The 16346-nt window shown below is 46.2% G+C and overlaps 1 protein-coding gene across 5 annotated transcripts in view; it reads right to left on the reverse strand.

The window, feature by feature from the left end:
• The window catches only part of CFAP20DC (CFAP20 domain containing), an 852126-nt gene that overhangs the window by 687756 nt on the left and 148024 nt on the right, over positions 1-16346 (reverse strand). Inside the window, exon 1 of one of the 5 annotated variants that reach the window (XM_063940897.1) lies at positions 12224-12355. The exons of the other annotated variants lie outside the window; for them this stretch is intronic. The gene's annotated coding sequence lies outside the window, so the exon portion shown is untranslated. Of the gene's footprint in view, positions 1-12223; positions 12356-16346 lie in introns of those variants that run through there. 5 annotated transcript variants of the gene reach the window in all.

The following is a 16346-nucleotide window of genomic DNA, read 5'->3' on the forward strand; positions in this document are numbered from 1 at the left end:
GGTATTTTACTCACGGCATTACGAGGTTTTTTCTTCGTTCTGGTGATCGGAGTGTGATTGACAGGAAGTGGGTGTTTCTGGGCGGAAACTGGCCGTTTTATGGGTGTGTGTGAAAAAACACTGCCGTTTCTGGGAAAAACGTGGGAGTGGCTGGAGAAACGGGGGAGTGTCTGGGCGAATGCTGGGTGTGTTTGTGACGTCAAACCAGGAACGAAACTGACTGAACTGATCGCAGTGGCAGAGTAAGTCTCGAGCAAGTTTGCAAATCTTTCGTTCGCAATTCTGCTAAGCTAAGATACACTCCAAGAGGGCGGCGGCTTAGCGTGTGCACTGCTGCGAAAAGCGGCTAGCGAGCGAACAACTCGGAATGAGGGCCCCAGTTCCCAATACCGGCTTCTGCTTCTCAGCTCCTGCCTTCCTGTAAGGCAGGCATGTCCAAACTGTGGCCCTCCAGCTGTTGAGAAACTACACATCCCAGCATGCCCTGACACAGCTTTAGCATTCTCTGACAGCAAAACTGTGTCAGGGCATGCTGGGATATGTAGTTTCACAACAGCTGGAGGGCTGCAGTTTGGACATGCCTGCTGTAAGGGAAAGAGGTTGTCTGGCACAAAACTGCTACTCGACAGAGAAAGAAAGAAAGAAAGAAAGACAGTATCTGGCAGTAAGTTATGGAAAGGTCCTGATGTTCGGTACTTTGCTCATGCACCGAACCTGTACTGCGCAAAATGGAGGAATATTGCCTTCATTGTTGGGGAGGGACGAGGCCAGGATGTCCATCAGAAGAGATTTCACAAGTCACCCAGCCAGCCGATGTTGTCACAGTTGATCCGATGCTGCATCCTAGGATGCAGCTTGGATCAGTAGTGCATGAGGAGCTGTGACGCCCCCTGCAGCTTTACCATGTTAGTGCTATCGCTGCTGCTTCTATGTAAGACACTCAACAGTACTTATATGCCACCGGGTCTACCAATCCCCCCAAAAACAAGGGTTATTAGCCTACAAGGTATTACAATGTTTTAAGATGGAAAAAGGGGGGGGGGGGGTCTGGATTGCACATCCTATTACTAAAGATATCAAGAGGTGCTATCGTGCTGAGGCTTCTAATACTGTGCTGGAGGAAAAGAAATGCAGAAGCACACTCTAGAGGTAAGTCCTGAATAAATGTATAGAATGTGATAGTATTAGGAATGTTAGATTCCCCATTTTTACACATTGCGGCAGGCAGATTCCCCATTTTTACACATTGCGGCAGGCAGATTCCCCATTTTTACACATTGCGGCAGGCAGTCCCAAGAAAGAAAAAAAGAAAGAAAGAAAGAAAGAAAGAAAGAAAGAAAGAAAGAAAGAAAGAAAGAAAGAAAGAAAGAAAGAAAGAAAGAAAGAAAGAAAGAAAGAAAGAAAGAAAGAAAGAAAGAAAGAAAATAAGAATTTACTCACCGGTAATTCTATTTCTCGTAGTCCATAGTGGATGCTGGGAACTCCATAAGGACCAAGGGGAATAGCGGGCTCCGAAGGAGGCTGGGCACTCTAGAAAGATCTTAGACTACCTGGTGTGCACTGGCTCCTCCCACTATGACCCTCCTCCAAGCCTCAGTTAGGATACTGTGCCCGGACGAGCGTACACAATAAGGAAGGATTTTGAATCCCGGGTAAGACTCTTACCAGCCACACCAATCACACCGTACAACTCGTGATATGAAACCCAGTTAACAGTATGAAACAACTGAGCCTCTCAACAGATGGCTCAACAATAACCCGATTTAGTTAACAATAACTATGTACAAGTATTGCAGATAAACCGCACTTGGGATGGGCGCCCAGCATCCACTACGGACTACGAGAAATAGAATTACCGGTGAGTAAATTCTTATTTTCTCTGACGTCCTAGTGGATGCTGGGAACTCCGTAAGGACCATGGGGATTATACCAAAGCTCCCAAACGGGCGGGAGAGTGCGGATGACTCTGCAACACCGAATGAGAGAACTCCAGGTCCTCCTTAGCCAGGGTATCAAATTTATAGAATTTTGCAAACATGTTTGCCCCTGACCAAGTAGCAGCTCGGCAAGTTGTAAAGCCGAGACCTCTCGGGCAGCCGCCCAAGATGAGCCCACCTTCCTTGTGGAATGGGCATTGACATTTTTTGGCTGTGGCAGGCCTGCCACAGAATGTGCAAGCTGAATTGTACTACAAATCCAACGAGCAATAGTCTGCGTAGAAGCAGGAGCACCCAGCTTGTTGGGTGCATATATGATAAACAGCGAGTCAGATTTTCTGACTCCAGTCGTTCTGGAAACATATATTTTCAGGGCCCTGACCACGTCTAACAACTTGGAGTCCTCCAAGTCCCTAGTAGCCGCAGGCACCACAATAGGCTGGTTCAGGTGAAAAGCTGACACCACCTTAGGGAGAAACTGGGGACGAGTCCTCAATTCTGCCCTATCCATATGGAAAATCAGATAAGGGCTTTTACATGATAAAGCCGCCAATTCTGATACTCGCCTGGCCGAAACCAAGGCCAATAACATGACCACTTTCCAAGTGAGATATTACAGATCCACGGTCTTTAGTGGTCCCAAGGTGCCACAGGAGGCACAAACGGGGGCTGAATATGCAGCACTCCTTTTATAAATGTCTGAACTTCATGTACTGAAGCTAGTTCTTTTTGAAAGAAAATCGACAAAGCCGAGATCTGTACCTTAATGGAACCTAATTTAAGGCCCATAGTTACTCCTGCTTGCAGGAAATGCAGAAATCGACCTAGTTGAAATTCCTCTGTTGGGGCCCTTTCGGCCTCACACCATGCAACAAATTTCCGCCATATGCGGTGATAATGATTTGCTGTAACCTCTTTCCTGGCTTGAATCAGCGTAGGAATGACTTCCTCCGGAATGCCCTTTTCCTTCAGGATCCGGCGTTCAACCGCCATGCCGTCAAACGCAGCCGCGGTAAGTCTTGGAACAGACAGGGCCCCTGCTGCCGCAGGTCCTGTCTGAGTGGCAGAGGCCATGGGTCCTCTGATATAAATTCTTGAAGTTCTGGGTACCAATCTCTTCTTGGCCAGCCCGGAACCACGAGTATCGTTCTTACTCCTCGCCTTCTTATTATTCTCAGTACCTTTGGTATGAGAGGCAGAGGGGAGAACACATAAACCGACTGGTACACCCACGGTGTTACCAGAGCGTCCACAGTTATCGCCTGAGGGTCCCTTGACCTGGCGCAATATCTTTTATAGCTTTTGTTGAGGCGGGACGCCATCATGTCCACCTGTGGCCTTTCCCAATGGTGTACAATCCTTTGGAAGACTTCTGGAGGAAGTCCCCACTCTCCCGGGTGGAGGTCGTGTCTGTTGAGAAGATCTGCCTCCCAGTTGTCCACTCCGGGAATGAACACTGCTGACAGTGCCAACACATGATTTTCCGCCCATCGGAGAATCCTTGTGGCTTCTGCCATCGCCATCCTGCTTCTTGTGCCGCCCTGTTGGTCCACATGGGCGACTGCCGTGATGTTGTCTGATTGGATCAGTACCGGCTGGTTTTGAAGCAGAGGCCTTGCCGGCCTCAGGGCATTGTAAATGGCCCTCAGGTCCAGAATGTTTATGTGTAGGGAAATCACCTGACTTGTCCAAAGTCCCTGGAAGTTTCTTCCCTGTGTGACTGCCCCCCCCAGCCTCAAAGGCTGGCATTCATGGTCACTAGGACCTAGTCCTGTATGCCGAACCTGCGGCCCTCTTGAAGATGGGCACTCTGCAGCCACCACAGTAGAGATACCCTGGTCCTTGGAGACAGGGTTATCAGCCTATGCATCGGAAGATGCGATCCGGACCACTTGTCCAACAGGTCCCTCTGAAAAGTTCTTGTATGGAACCTGCCTAATGAGATTGCTTCGTAGGAAGCTACCATTTTTCCCAGGACTCGCGTGCCATGATGCACCGCTACCTGTTTTGGCTTCAGGAGGTCTCTGACTAGAGAATGACAACTCCTTGGCTTTCTCCTCCCGGAGAAAACTATTTCTGGTTTATGTCCAGAACCATCCCCAGGAACAGTAGACGTGTCATAGGAACCAGCTGTGACTTTGGACTGTTTAGAATCCAACCGTGCTGTTGTAGCACTTTCCAAAATAGTGCTACCCCGACTACCAACTGCTCCTTGGACCTCGCCCTTATAAAGAGATTGTCCAAGTGCGGGATAATTAAAACTCCCTTTTTTCGAAGGAGTATCATCATTTCGGCCATTACCTTGATAAAACACCCTCGGTGCCATGTACAGTCTAAACGGCAGTGTCTGGACTTGGTAATGGTAATCCTGTACCACAAATCTGAGGTACTCCTGGCGAGGATAGTAAATGGGGACATGCAGGTAAGCATCCTTGATGCCCCGGGATACCATGTAATCCCCCTCGTCCAGGCCTGCAATAACCGCCCTGAGCGATTCCATCTTGAACTTGAATTTTTTTATGTATGTGTTCAAGGATTTTAAATATAAGAAGGCTCACACCGAACTATGCGGTTTCGGTACCCCAAACCGTGTGGAATAGTAACCCCGTCCTTGTTGAAGTAGGGGCACCTTGAGTATTACCTGCTGGGAATACCGCCTATTAATTGCCTCTAGCACAGCCTCCCTGCCTGAGGGAGTTGTCAGCAAGGCATATTTAAGGAAACGGCTGGGGGGAGACATCTCTAATTCCAGCTTGTACCCCTGAAATACTACTTGAAAGAAACAGGGATACACCTGTGAGCGAGCCCACTAATTGCTGAAATTTTTTGAGACGGCCCCCCACCATACCTGGCTACACCTGTGGAGCACCCGCGTCATGCTGTGGACTCACAGGAAGCGGGGGAAGAATTTTGATTCTGGGAACAGGCTGCTGGTGCAGCTTTTTCCCTCTTCCCTTGTCTCTGTACAGAAAGGAAGCGCCATTTGACCCGCTTGCTTTTCTGAAGCCGACAGGACTGTACCTTATTCTGTGAGGAAACCTGAGGTAAAAATATTTCTTCCCAGCACATTGCTGTGGATACGAGGTCCCAGAGACCACCCCCAAATAATTCCTCACCCTTATAAGGCAGAATCTCTATGCGCTGTTTAAGTCAGCATCACCTGTCCAGTGACAGGTCTCTAATACCCTCCTGACAGAATGGACATTACATTAATTTTGGATGCCAGCCGGCAAAATATCCCTCTGTGCATCCCTCATATATAAGACGACGTCTTTAATATGTTCTCATATTAGCAAACTAGTATGCTTAACAGGGTCACCGACCACGCTGCAGCAGCACGATCTGCAGGTTTCAGTCTAGTACCTGAGTGTGTAAATACAGACTTCAGGATAGCCTCCTGCTTTTTATCAACAGGTACCTTCAAAGTGGCCGTTCCTAAAACGGCAGTGCCACCTTTTTTTTTTTTTTGACAACCGTGTGAGCGCCATATCCACCCTAGGGGATACCTCCCAGCGTAACTTATCCTCCTGGCGGGAAAGGGTACGCCATCAGTAACTTTTTATAAATTACCAGTTTCTTAACGGGGGAACCCACGCTTTTCACACACTTCATTTATTCATCTGATGGGGGAACAAAACACTGCCTGTTTTTTCTCCCCAAACCTAAAAACCCATTTTCAGAGGAGCTTGGGTTAATGTCAGAAATGTATAACACATTTTTTATTGCCGGGACCAAGTCACGGCTGTTCCTAGTGGATTTTGTATATGTCTCAACCTTGTCGACACTGGAGTCAAACTCCATGTCGACATCTGTGTCTGCCATCTGAGAGAGCGGGCGTGTTTGAGCCCCTGATGGCCTTTGAGACGCCTGGGCAGGCGCGGGCTGAGAAGCCGGCTGTCCCACAGCTGTTACGTCATCCACCCTTTTATGTAAGGAGTTGACACTGTCGGTTAATACCTTTCACCTAACCATCCACTCTGGTGTCGGCCCCACAGGGGGCGACATCACATATATCGGCCTCTGTTCCGTCACCATATAAGCCTCCTCATTCAACATGTCGACACAGCCGTACCGACACACCGCAGACACACAGGGAATGCTCTAAACGAGGACAGGACCCACAAAAGCCCTTTGGGGGGACAGAGTGAGAGTATGCCAGCACACACCAGAGCGCTATATACTGCAGGGACTAACTGAGTTATGTCCCCTATAGCTGCTGTTTTTATATATAATGTATACTGCGCCTAAATTTAGTGCCCCCCCTCTCTTTTTTTAACCTTTTTCTGTTGCAGGGGAGAGCCAGGGAGCTTCCCTCCAACGGAGCTGTGAGGGAAAATGGCGCCAGTGTGCTGAGGAGATAGGCTCCGCCCCTTTTTCGCGGCCTATTCTCCCGCTTTTTATGGACTTCTGGCAGGGGTATTTACCTCATATATAGCCCCTGGGGCTATATATTGAGGTATTTTAGCCAGCCAAGGTGTTTTTATTGCTGCCTCAGGGCGCCCCCCCCCCCCCCCAGCGCCCTGCACCCTCAGTGACCGAAGTATGAAGTGTGTGAGAGGAGCAATGGCGCACAGCTGCAGTGCTATGCGCTACCTTGGTGAAGACTGAGTCTTCATGCCGCCGATTTTCCGGACCATCTTCTTGCTTCTGGCTCTGTAAGGGGGACGGCGGCGCGGCTCCGGGACCGAACATCAAGGCTGGGCCTGCGGTCGATCCCTCTGGAGCTAATGGTGTCCAGTAGCCTAAGAAGCCCAATCCGGCTGCAAGCAGGCGAGTTCGCTTCTTCTCCCCTTAGTCCCTCGCTGCAGTGAGCCTGTTGCCAGCAGGTCTCACTGAAAATAAAAAAATCTAAGACTATTACTTTCTAAGAGCTCAGGAGAGCCCCTAGTGTGCATCCAACCTCGGCCGGGCACGAAATCTAACTGAGGCTTGGAGGAGGGTCATAGTGGGAGGAGCCAGTGCACACCAGGTAGTCTAAGATCTTTCTAGAGTGCCCAGCCTCCTTCGGAGCCCGCTATTCCCCATGGTCCTTACGGAGTTCCCAGCATCCACTAGGACGTCAGAGAAAGAAGAATTATACTTACCCTCTCCGCTGGCTCAGGCTCCTCGGTGCAGCTTGGCGATTCCCGGGCAGTAGAGAAGGAGGAGGAGGGAGGTGGAGGAGGGAGCCGCAGCAGCGCTGTGTTATTGGTAGAGGCGCTGCTGCTGCTGGCCCTCTGCTTCACTATAGGCTGTTCTCGGAAGACAGCCTATAGTGAAGCAGAGGGGCAGCAGCGCCTCCACCAGTAACAAAGCGCTGCTGCGGCTCCCTCCTCCTCCTTTCCCCGTACCGCTGCTCCTCTCCTCTCCGGGCGGCTGTGCGCTGCGGGCAGCGGTTGCCCGCAGCACACAGCGGCATGTAATCAGTTTGACTCATTACATGCTTTGGGCCCCTGGACAGAGGCGGGCTCCAGTGCAACGCACTGGTTGCACTGGCGTTAGTTCCGCCTCTGGTATGTCTCATGTACAGTACCTATGCTACAGCACCACTGGTAACATTATATATAGTATGTTGCATGTACAGTACCTATACTACAGGAGCTCTGGTAACATTATATATAGTATGTCGCATGTACAGTACTTATGCTACAGCACCACTGGTAACATTATATATAGTATGTTGCATGTACAGTACCTATGCTACAGCACCTCTGGTTACATTATATATAGTATGTCGCATGTACAGTGCCTATACTACAGCACCTCTGGTAACATTATATATAGTATGTCACATGTACAGAACCTATATTACAGGAGCTCTGGTAACATTATATATAGTATGTCGCATGTACAGTACTTATGCTACAGCACCACTGGTAACATTATATATAGTATGTCGCATGTACAGTACCTATGCTACAGCAACTCTGGTAACATTATATATAGTATGTCGCATGTACAGTACCTATACTACAGCACCTCTGGTAACATTATATATAGTATGTCGCATGTACAGTACCTATACTACAGGAGCTCTGGTAACATTATATATAGTATGTCGCATGTACAGTGCCTATACTACAGCACCTCTGGTAACATTATATATAGTATGTCGCATGTACAGTGCTTATACTACAGCACCTCTGGTAACATTATATATAGTATGTCGCATGTACAGTGCCTATACTACAGCACCTCTGGTAACATTATATATAGTATGTCGCATGTACAGTGCCTATGCTACAGCACCTCTGGTAACATTATATATAGTATGTCGCATGTACAGTGCCTATGCTACAGCACCTTTGGTAACATTATATATAGTATGTCGCATGTACAGTGCCTATGCTACAGCACCACTGGTAACATTATATATAGTATGTCGCATGTACAGTGCCTATACTACAGCACCTCTGGTAACATTATATATAGTATGTCGCATGTACAGTGCCTATACTACAGCACCTCTGGTAACATTATATATAGTATGTCACATGTACAGTGCCTATACTACAGCACCTCTGGTAACATTATATATAGTATGTCGCATGTACAGTGCCTATACTACAGCACCTCTGGAAACATTATATATAGTATGTCGCATGTACAGTGCCTATACTACAGCACCACTGGTAACATTATATATAGTATGTCACATGTACAGTACCTATGCTACAGCACCACTGGTAACATTATACATAGTATGTTGCTTGTACAGTGCCTATACTACAGCACCTCTGGTAACATTATATATAGTATGTCGCATGTACAGTGCCTATGCTACAGCACCACTGGTAACATTATATATAGTATGTCGCATGTACAGTGCCTATACTACAGCACCTCTGGTAACATTATATATAGTATGTCGCATGTACAGTGCCTATACTACAGCACCTCTGGTAACATTATATATAGTATGTCGCATGTACAGTGCCTATACTACAGCACCACTGTTAACATTATATATAGTATGTCACATGTACAGTACCTATGCTACAGCACCACTGGTAACATTATACATAGTATGTTGCATGTACAGTGCCTATACTACAGCACCTCTGGTAACATTATATAGTATGTCACATGTACAGTGCCTATACTACAGCAACTCTGGTAACATTATATATAGTATGTCGCATGTACAGTACCTATGCTACAGCACCTCTGGTAACATTATATATAGTATGTCGCATGTACAGTGCCTATACTACAGCACCTCTGGTAACATTATATATAGTATGTCGCATGTACAGTGCCTATACTACAGCACCACTGGTAACATTATATATAGTATGTCGCATGTACAGTGCCTATACTACAGCACCTCTGGTAACATTATATATAGGGCGGGATGTATTAACATACATCGCCGCACCTCGCCGGTTACCGCAGCGATGTTGATCGCGTATGTACTAACATATGCGATCAACATCGCGATGCGGTGATGGAGGCCCCCCGCGATACCTGTTAGGTGGTCTGCGGGGGGTCTCCGTCACCTCCATGGGGTCCCCACACAGGATAGATGCAGGGAAGCAGCAGCAGGCTGCCCCCGGCGCCTCCTCCTCCCCCCTGCAGCCGGAAGGACGTCCGGCTGCGTTGCTAGGGGGAGGAGGAGATTACCTTCCGGGTCTGGGGCATCATGGAGGAAGGTAAGCTGGGGGGGAGGGGGGGAGGTGTCTGCGGCGGTGTCGACGGGTTGCGGCGGTCGGCGAAAAGAAGCCCATAGGCTTCTATAGGGTATCGCCATCCAGAGATGGCGATACCCTGGACGCCAAAAACGCGGCGGTAGGGTGTTAGTAAATATGAAAATGCGGTAAAACCCCCGTTTTCGGGGGTTTTACCGCATTTTTGCTTTAGTATATCCCGCCCATAGTATGTTGCATGTACAGTGCCTATACTACAGCACCTCTGGTAACATTATATATAGTATGTCGCATGTACAGTGCCTATGCTACAGCACCACTGGTAACATTATATATAGTATGTCGCATGTACAGTGCCTATACTACAGCACCTCTGGTAACATTATATATAGTATGTCGCATGTACAGTGCCTATACTACAGCACCACTGGTAACATTATACATAGTGTATGTCGCATGTACAGTGCCTATGCTACAGCACCACTGGTAACATTATATATAGTATGTCGCATGTACAGTACCTATGCTACAGCACCTCTGGTAACATTATATATAGTATGTCGCATGTACAGTGCCTATACTACAGCACCTCTGGTAACATTATATATAGTATGTCGCATGTACAGTGCCTATACTACAGCACCTCTGGTAACATTATATATAGTATGTCGCATGTACAGTGCCTATGCTACAGCACCACTGGTAACATTATATATAGTATGTCACATGTACAGTACCTATGCTACAGCACCACTGGTAACATTATACATAGTATGTTGCATGTACAGTGCCTATACTACAGCACCTCTGGTAACATTATATAGTATGTCACATGTACAGTGCCTATACTACAGCAACTCTGGTAACATTATATATAGTATGTCGCATGTACAGTACCTATGCTACAGCACCTCTGGTAACATTATATATAGTATGTCGCATGTACAGTGCCTATACTACAGCACCTCTGGTAACATTATATATAGTATGTCGCATGCACAGTGCCTATACTACAGCACCACTGGTAACATTATATATAGTATGTCGCATGTACAGTGCCTATACTACAGCACCTCTGGTAACATTATATATAGTATGTTGCATGTACAGTGCCTATACTACAGCACCTCTGGTAACATTATATATAGTATGTCGCATGTACAGTGCCTATGCTACAGCACCACTGGTAACATTATACATAGTATGTCGCATGTACAGTGCCTATGCTACAGCACCTCTGGTAACATTATATATAGTATGTCGCATGTACAGTGCCTATACTACAGCACCACTGGTAACATTATACATAGTATGTCGCATGTATAGTGCCTATACTACAGCACCTCTGGTAACATTATATATAGTATGTCGCATGTACAGTGCCTATACTACAGCACCTCTGGTAACATTATATATAGTATGTCGCATGTACAGTGCCTATACTACAGCACCACTGGTAACATTATATATAGTATGTCGCATGTACAGTGCCTATACTACAGCACCTCTGGTAACATTATATATAGTATGTTGCATGTACAGTGCCTATACTACAGCACCTCTGGTAACATTATATATAGTATGTCGCATGTACAGTGCCTATGCTACAGCACCACTGGTAACATTATACATAGTATGTCGCATGTACAGTGCCTATGCTACAGCACCTCTGGTAACATTATATATAGTATGTCGCATGTACAGTGCCTATACTACAGCACCACTGGTAACATTATACATAGTATGTCGCATGTATAGTGCCTATACTACAGCACCTCTGGTAACATTATATATAGTATGTCGCATGTACAGTGCCTATACTACAGCACCTCTGGTAACATTATATATAGTATGTCGCATGTACAGTGCCTATACTACAGCACCTCTGGTAACATTATATATAGTATGTCGCATGTACAGTGCCTATACTACAGCACCACTGGTAACATTATATATAGTATGTCGCATGTACAGTGCCTATACTACAGCACCTCTGGTAACATTATATATAGTATGTCGCATGTACAGTGCCTATACTACAGCACCTCTGGTAACATTATATATAGTATGTCGCATGTACAGTGCCTATACTACAGCACCTCTGGTAACATTATATATAGTATGTCGCATGTACAGTGCCTATGCTACAGCACCACTGGTAACATTATATATAGTATGTCGCATGTACAGTGCCTATACTACAGCACCTCTGGTAACATTATATATAGTATGTCGCATGTACAGTGCCTATGCTACAGCACCTCTGGTAACATTATATATAGTATGTCACATGTACAGTGCCTATACTACAGCACCTCTGGTAACATTATATATAGTATGTCGCATGTACAGTGCCTATACTACAGCACCTGTGGTAACATTATATATAGTATGTCGCATGTACAGTGCCTATACTACAGCACCTCTGGTAACATTATATATAGTATGTCGCATGTACAGTACCTATGCTACAATATTTGGCAATATTTGGGGATCGTATTCGCAAGACAGGTGAGTAATAAAGATAATGCGCAGCATGTGGCTGTGCAATGGTACAGCACACAGTATCATGCTCATCTACTGGGGATTAAGTGTTATTGCAAATACAAAATCATAGTTTCCTGATGTCAGCTCTTCCACACCTGTCTGCTCACCACTCACCTGGGACTTCCAGGAATATGGGGCCAAGTGGGATCCAGTGACCTGGGATTCACTAGGAGATCCCCAGTAGCAGCAATAGAGCAGGAAGTGCAGAGAGGCCTGGACTCTGCAGCGTCATCGTTGCCTAGCAACCTGCTGTAATCCAGCCCTGGGAGTGTGATAAAGCCGTTGTCATTCATACCAGACACACACAGCACACATCTCTCCACCCCTCCCTTCCTCCCTCCCTCCCTCTCTCTCTTTCTCTCTCTCTCTCACACACACACATCCTTTATTCTCTGTCTCACTAGCTGTTGTCTCACTGTGCAAGGAAGAAGTAATGTAAAAGGACAGGTGACTGCTGTCTCCATGCAAAGTCACACACCTGGATCACATCATCACATTGTACTTTACACCTGTATTACACACACGCACACACTCAAACACACATATATTTATTTATAGGCTTAATTATCATTAAATATGTGCAGCATATCACACGATTCACAAATTTTTGGGGATACCCTCAAATATCTGGACAGTCATTAGGTCGACCCCATGTGGTTGACAGGCATTAGATTAACACTGCAAAAGGTAGACACTGACAAAAGGTCTGCATGCATTAGGTTGACACTGACAAAGAGTCGACATGCCTTAGGTCGACACTGACAAAAGGTCGGCAAGCATTTGGACGACACCGTCAAAAGTGAAAAGGTTGGTATGAAAAATGGTCAACACAAAAAAGTCGACACGCCATTTTTTTCTGTACCGCTTTCACCATAATGTCTAGGTCGACAGTTATTAGGTCCACCCCACATGGTCAACAGGCATTAGGTTGACACTGACAAAAGGTTGACATGCATTAGGTCCAGTGCTGCAAGTATAGCGGTACTGCATACCGGTTAAAAATTGCCTGATTAGAGATACACACTGCCAGAGATCGGACTGAGCACTGAGGGGCAGGAGAGGCGCGTGCTGCGCTATCCTCCCATCATACACAGCAGCCAGCGGCATATCTGGCACTGTGGGGGCATATCTGTATCTGGCACTGTGGGGCATGGCACTGTGGGGGCATATGTGTATCTGGCACTGTGGGGCATGGCACTGTGGGGGCATATGTGTATCTGGCACTGTGGGGCATAAGTGTATCTGGCACTGTGGGGGCATATGTGTATCTGGCATTGTGCGGCATATGTGTATCTGGCACTGTGGGGCATAAGTGTATCTGGCACTGTGGGGGCATATTTGTATCTGGCACTGTGGGGGCATATGTATATCTAGCACTGTTGGGGCATGTGTATCCGGCACTGCTCTACTGGGGGCATATGTGTATGTGGCACTACTGGGGGCATATGTGTATGTGGCACTACTGGGGGCATATGTGTATCTGGCACCCCATATGTGTATCTCCTCCATTTTCATTGGACACGCCCCATGTGGCCACACCCATTTTTTTGGTGCGCGTGCACACAGTACCACTAAGTAGTTTTTCTACTTACACCATTTATTAGTTCGACTCTGACAAAAGGGTCAACGTGCCTTAGGTCGACGCTGAAAAAAGGTTGACATGCAATAGGGCGACACTGACAAAAGGTCGACACATAAAAAGCTCGGCATGGGAAATGGTGAACACAAAAAAGGTTAGTACACCATTTTTATTTTATTTTTTTGGGGGGGTCGTTTCCACTGTCAGCACAGGACACCCCAATAGGGGTACTGCGTCCCCTTGCATGGCTCGCTTTGCTTGTGCGGTATGTCATTTCTCATTACTGATTCCCAGGACTATGGTGTGTTCAGTACAGTACATTGCTGTTATCCCAGATCATGCACTCTGTATCCAAGTCTATGTGGTGGCTGGTCACACCCCTAAGCATGGGCCCAGTAGCGGGCAAGCAGAACGTATAATACAGAACGTAATATTATTATTATTATTATTATTACTATCATCACAATATTATGGCAGTCTGGTCTGTGATTTCCCAGATTATTTTTGCCAAATGGTGCAAAAACAGATCATTATTACCAGTGGCAGTTCCAGAGGTGGGGCTGCAGCGCAGTTGAAAATTCAAATAGGAGGTCCACACCAACTGCTAGTGAGTCCGTTTGGGATGACAGTTGGTGGAAGTAGGCGTGGCTCCCCATTTGAACTTTGGACTATGCTGATGCCCCACCTCTGGAGCAGCCATTGGTTATTACAGTATGTCAGCAGGATCTGCTGATAGATCTATATTTTGCCACACCAATCCGTAGAGAATGTCATCTGTTGTATAATATGTCAATCTGATCGGCAATAAGACAAACTGATATGTCATCTGATCAGCCCACTGTATGCAAAGGCAGAGCCAATATTCAGCCCGATCCGCAAAGAGGCCCTCTGTAGAGAGGTACTTTTGAGTAATGTTAAAACTATCTGTGTACAGACAGACCAGTTTTCCAACCCAATATGTTCAAAAGCAGTTTAATAAGACAACCTTATCTTCAGAAAGGAAGGCGATAATGTCAGCAAGAGCTGCTCATTGTCTCAGATTAATATTGTGTCAGTCTAATCTGTAGGGAGAACCAAAACAAGAAAGCAGGCCCAGACGCGCTGTCACAGCTGCCAGTAGGGATTGTCAGTCCCAATAGAAAATTGTGAAAAGAGAATATAAACTGGCGCTACGTGTTTCTCCAATAATAAAAGACTGTGGATAAATTTCAATAAAATAACATGTAATTTATTAATTGACTAAACATCACATACTAAAAACAAGGACATGAAATTCCAATGTAAACATATAGTTTAGGGCATTGATGGAGCTTAAAAATAATTTGGTAATGGCTGCTAATAAGTGTCCACAAAGAATCCCGGACTGAGAGTGTGTGCAAAGTTCCCTGGGTAGGAGGAATAAATACAGCTGGTGTTACCCGTGACGACGGAGACTTCCAGGAGTTTGAAATTGCCAGCAAGCAAGCTGTGCCGTTTGTGTGAAAACTGGGTCTCTCCAATCGGTGCTGTACAGGTGAAGTCCCACAGAGAAAGTTCCAAAGCAGCTTTTTAAAAGTCCATATCTGGATCCGTTGAAAAGTAGGACACTGGTGATGGTAGCAGCTTCAACACTTAACGCGTTTCCCTAGGCTCGGTCACCTAGCTTCATCAGAAGTAAAGCTCAGTCTGAATATGGGATCTAGTTAAACCCCATTTAATGACCTGATGCCCAACAGGTGTGATAAAAATACCATTCAATTATCCACAGTTATAATAAAAACAAGAATTCACTATAATCTATCTACTTAGAATGTATACAGAAGTTAGTAGGAGGCAAACCCACAGTAAAAATATTCATTTCATATATATAAAGAGGAATAATGAAACATGATTTTAAAGTAAAGGAGGTCAGAGGTCAGTGCAATCACATGACTCGCCCCCAACCACCGAATGCATCATCCACAGTGGGATTTTTTTTTCACTTATATACCCCCCCCCCCATTTCCGGGGGCATGATACCCCCGCAGCCCACAGTACTCACAGAGGTGCCCCTGATCAGAAGTGGGGGGACAGGCAGGTCCGCGGGACTCCGTGGAGCATTAGACGCTCCTTCCGGGTCACGTGACATGCGGAGGCCAATAGAAGTTTCCTGGCAGAGGCGCCCTGGTTGCTGGGCAACCCGGACGAGCACCAACGCGGGGCGCGATGGCGTCATTCCCCTGTCACGTGACCGGGAGCCCGAGGTGCTGCAGTTACATGAAAAAGTACACTTGTTCCCACTAGTGGGCAAATCGATACACACTAAAAGTCAACCTATATAGTTTAATATAATGGAACCAATATATAAATAATCACTGAGACACTTTACACACTGAATTTTAACAATCAGTGAGTGTTGTTAGGCAGCCACAGGGGCCGGGACTGTACTTAGTGCGAATCTTGATAGGAGTACATAGTAGATCATAACACCCAGAACACTCACAGGGACAATTAAATAATTGTTATTTAGCCCCTCCATACTATATATATACCCTCCTCCTGTGATAAATAGTCAAGATCATTATAGGGATCAGTTTGTGTTTAACTGGTAAACCTCCTAGATGGTGAAATTGTAGCATGCCTTATAATAACACAAATAACAGGAAAGGATAGACAGAGGAATTTACATGCAGAGAATAG

Source organism: Pseudophryne corroboree, chromosome 9 (assembly GCF_028390025.1).
Source record: "Pseudophryne corroboree isolate aPseCor3 chromosome 9, aPseCor3.hap2, whole genome shotgun sequence".
Taxonomy (NCBI): domain Eukaryota; kingdom Metazoa; phylum Chordata; class Amphibia; order Anura; family Myobatrachidae; genus Pseudophryne; species Pseudophryne corroboree.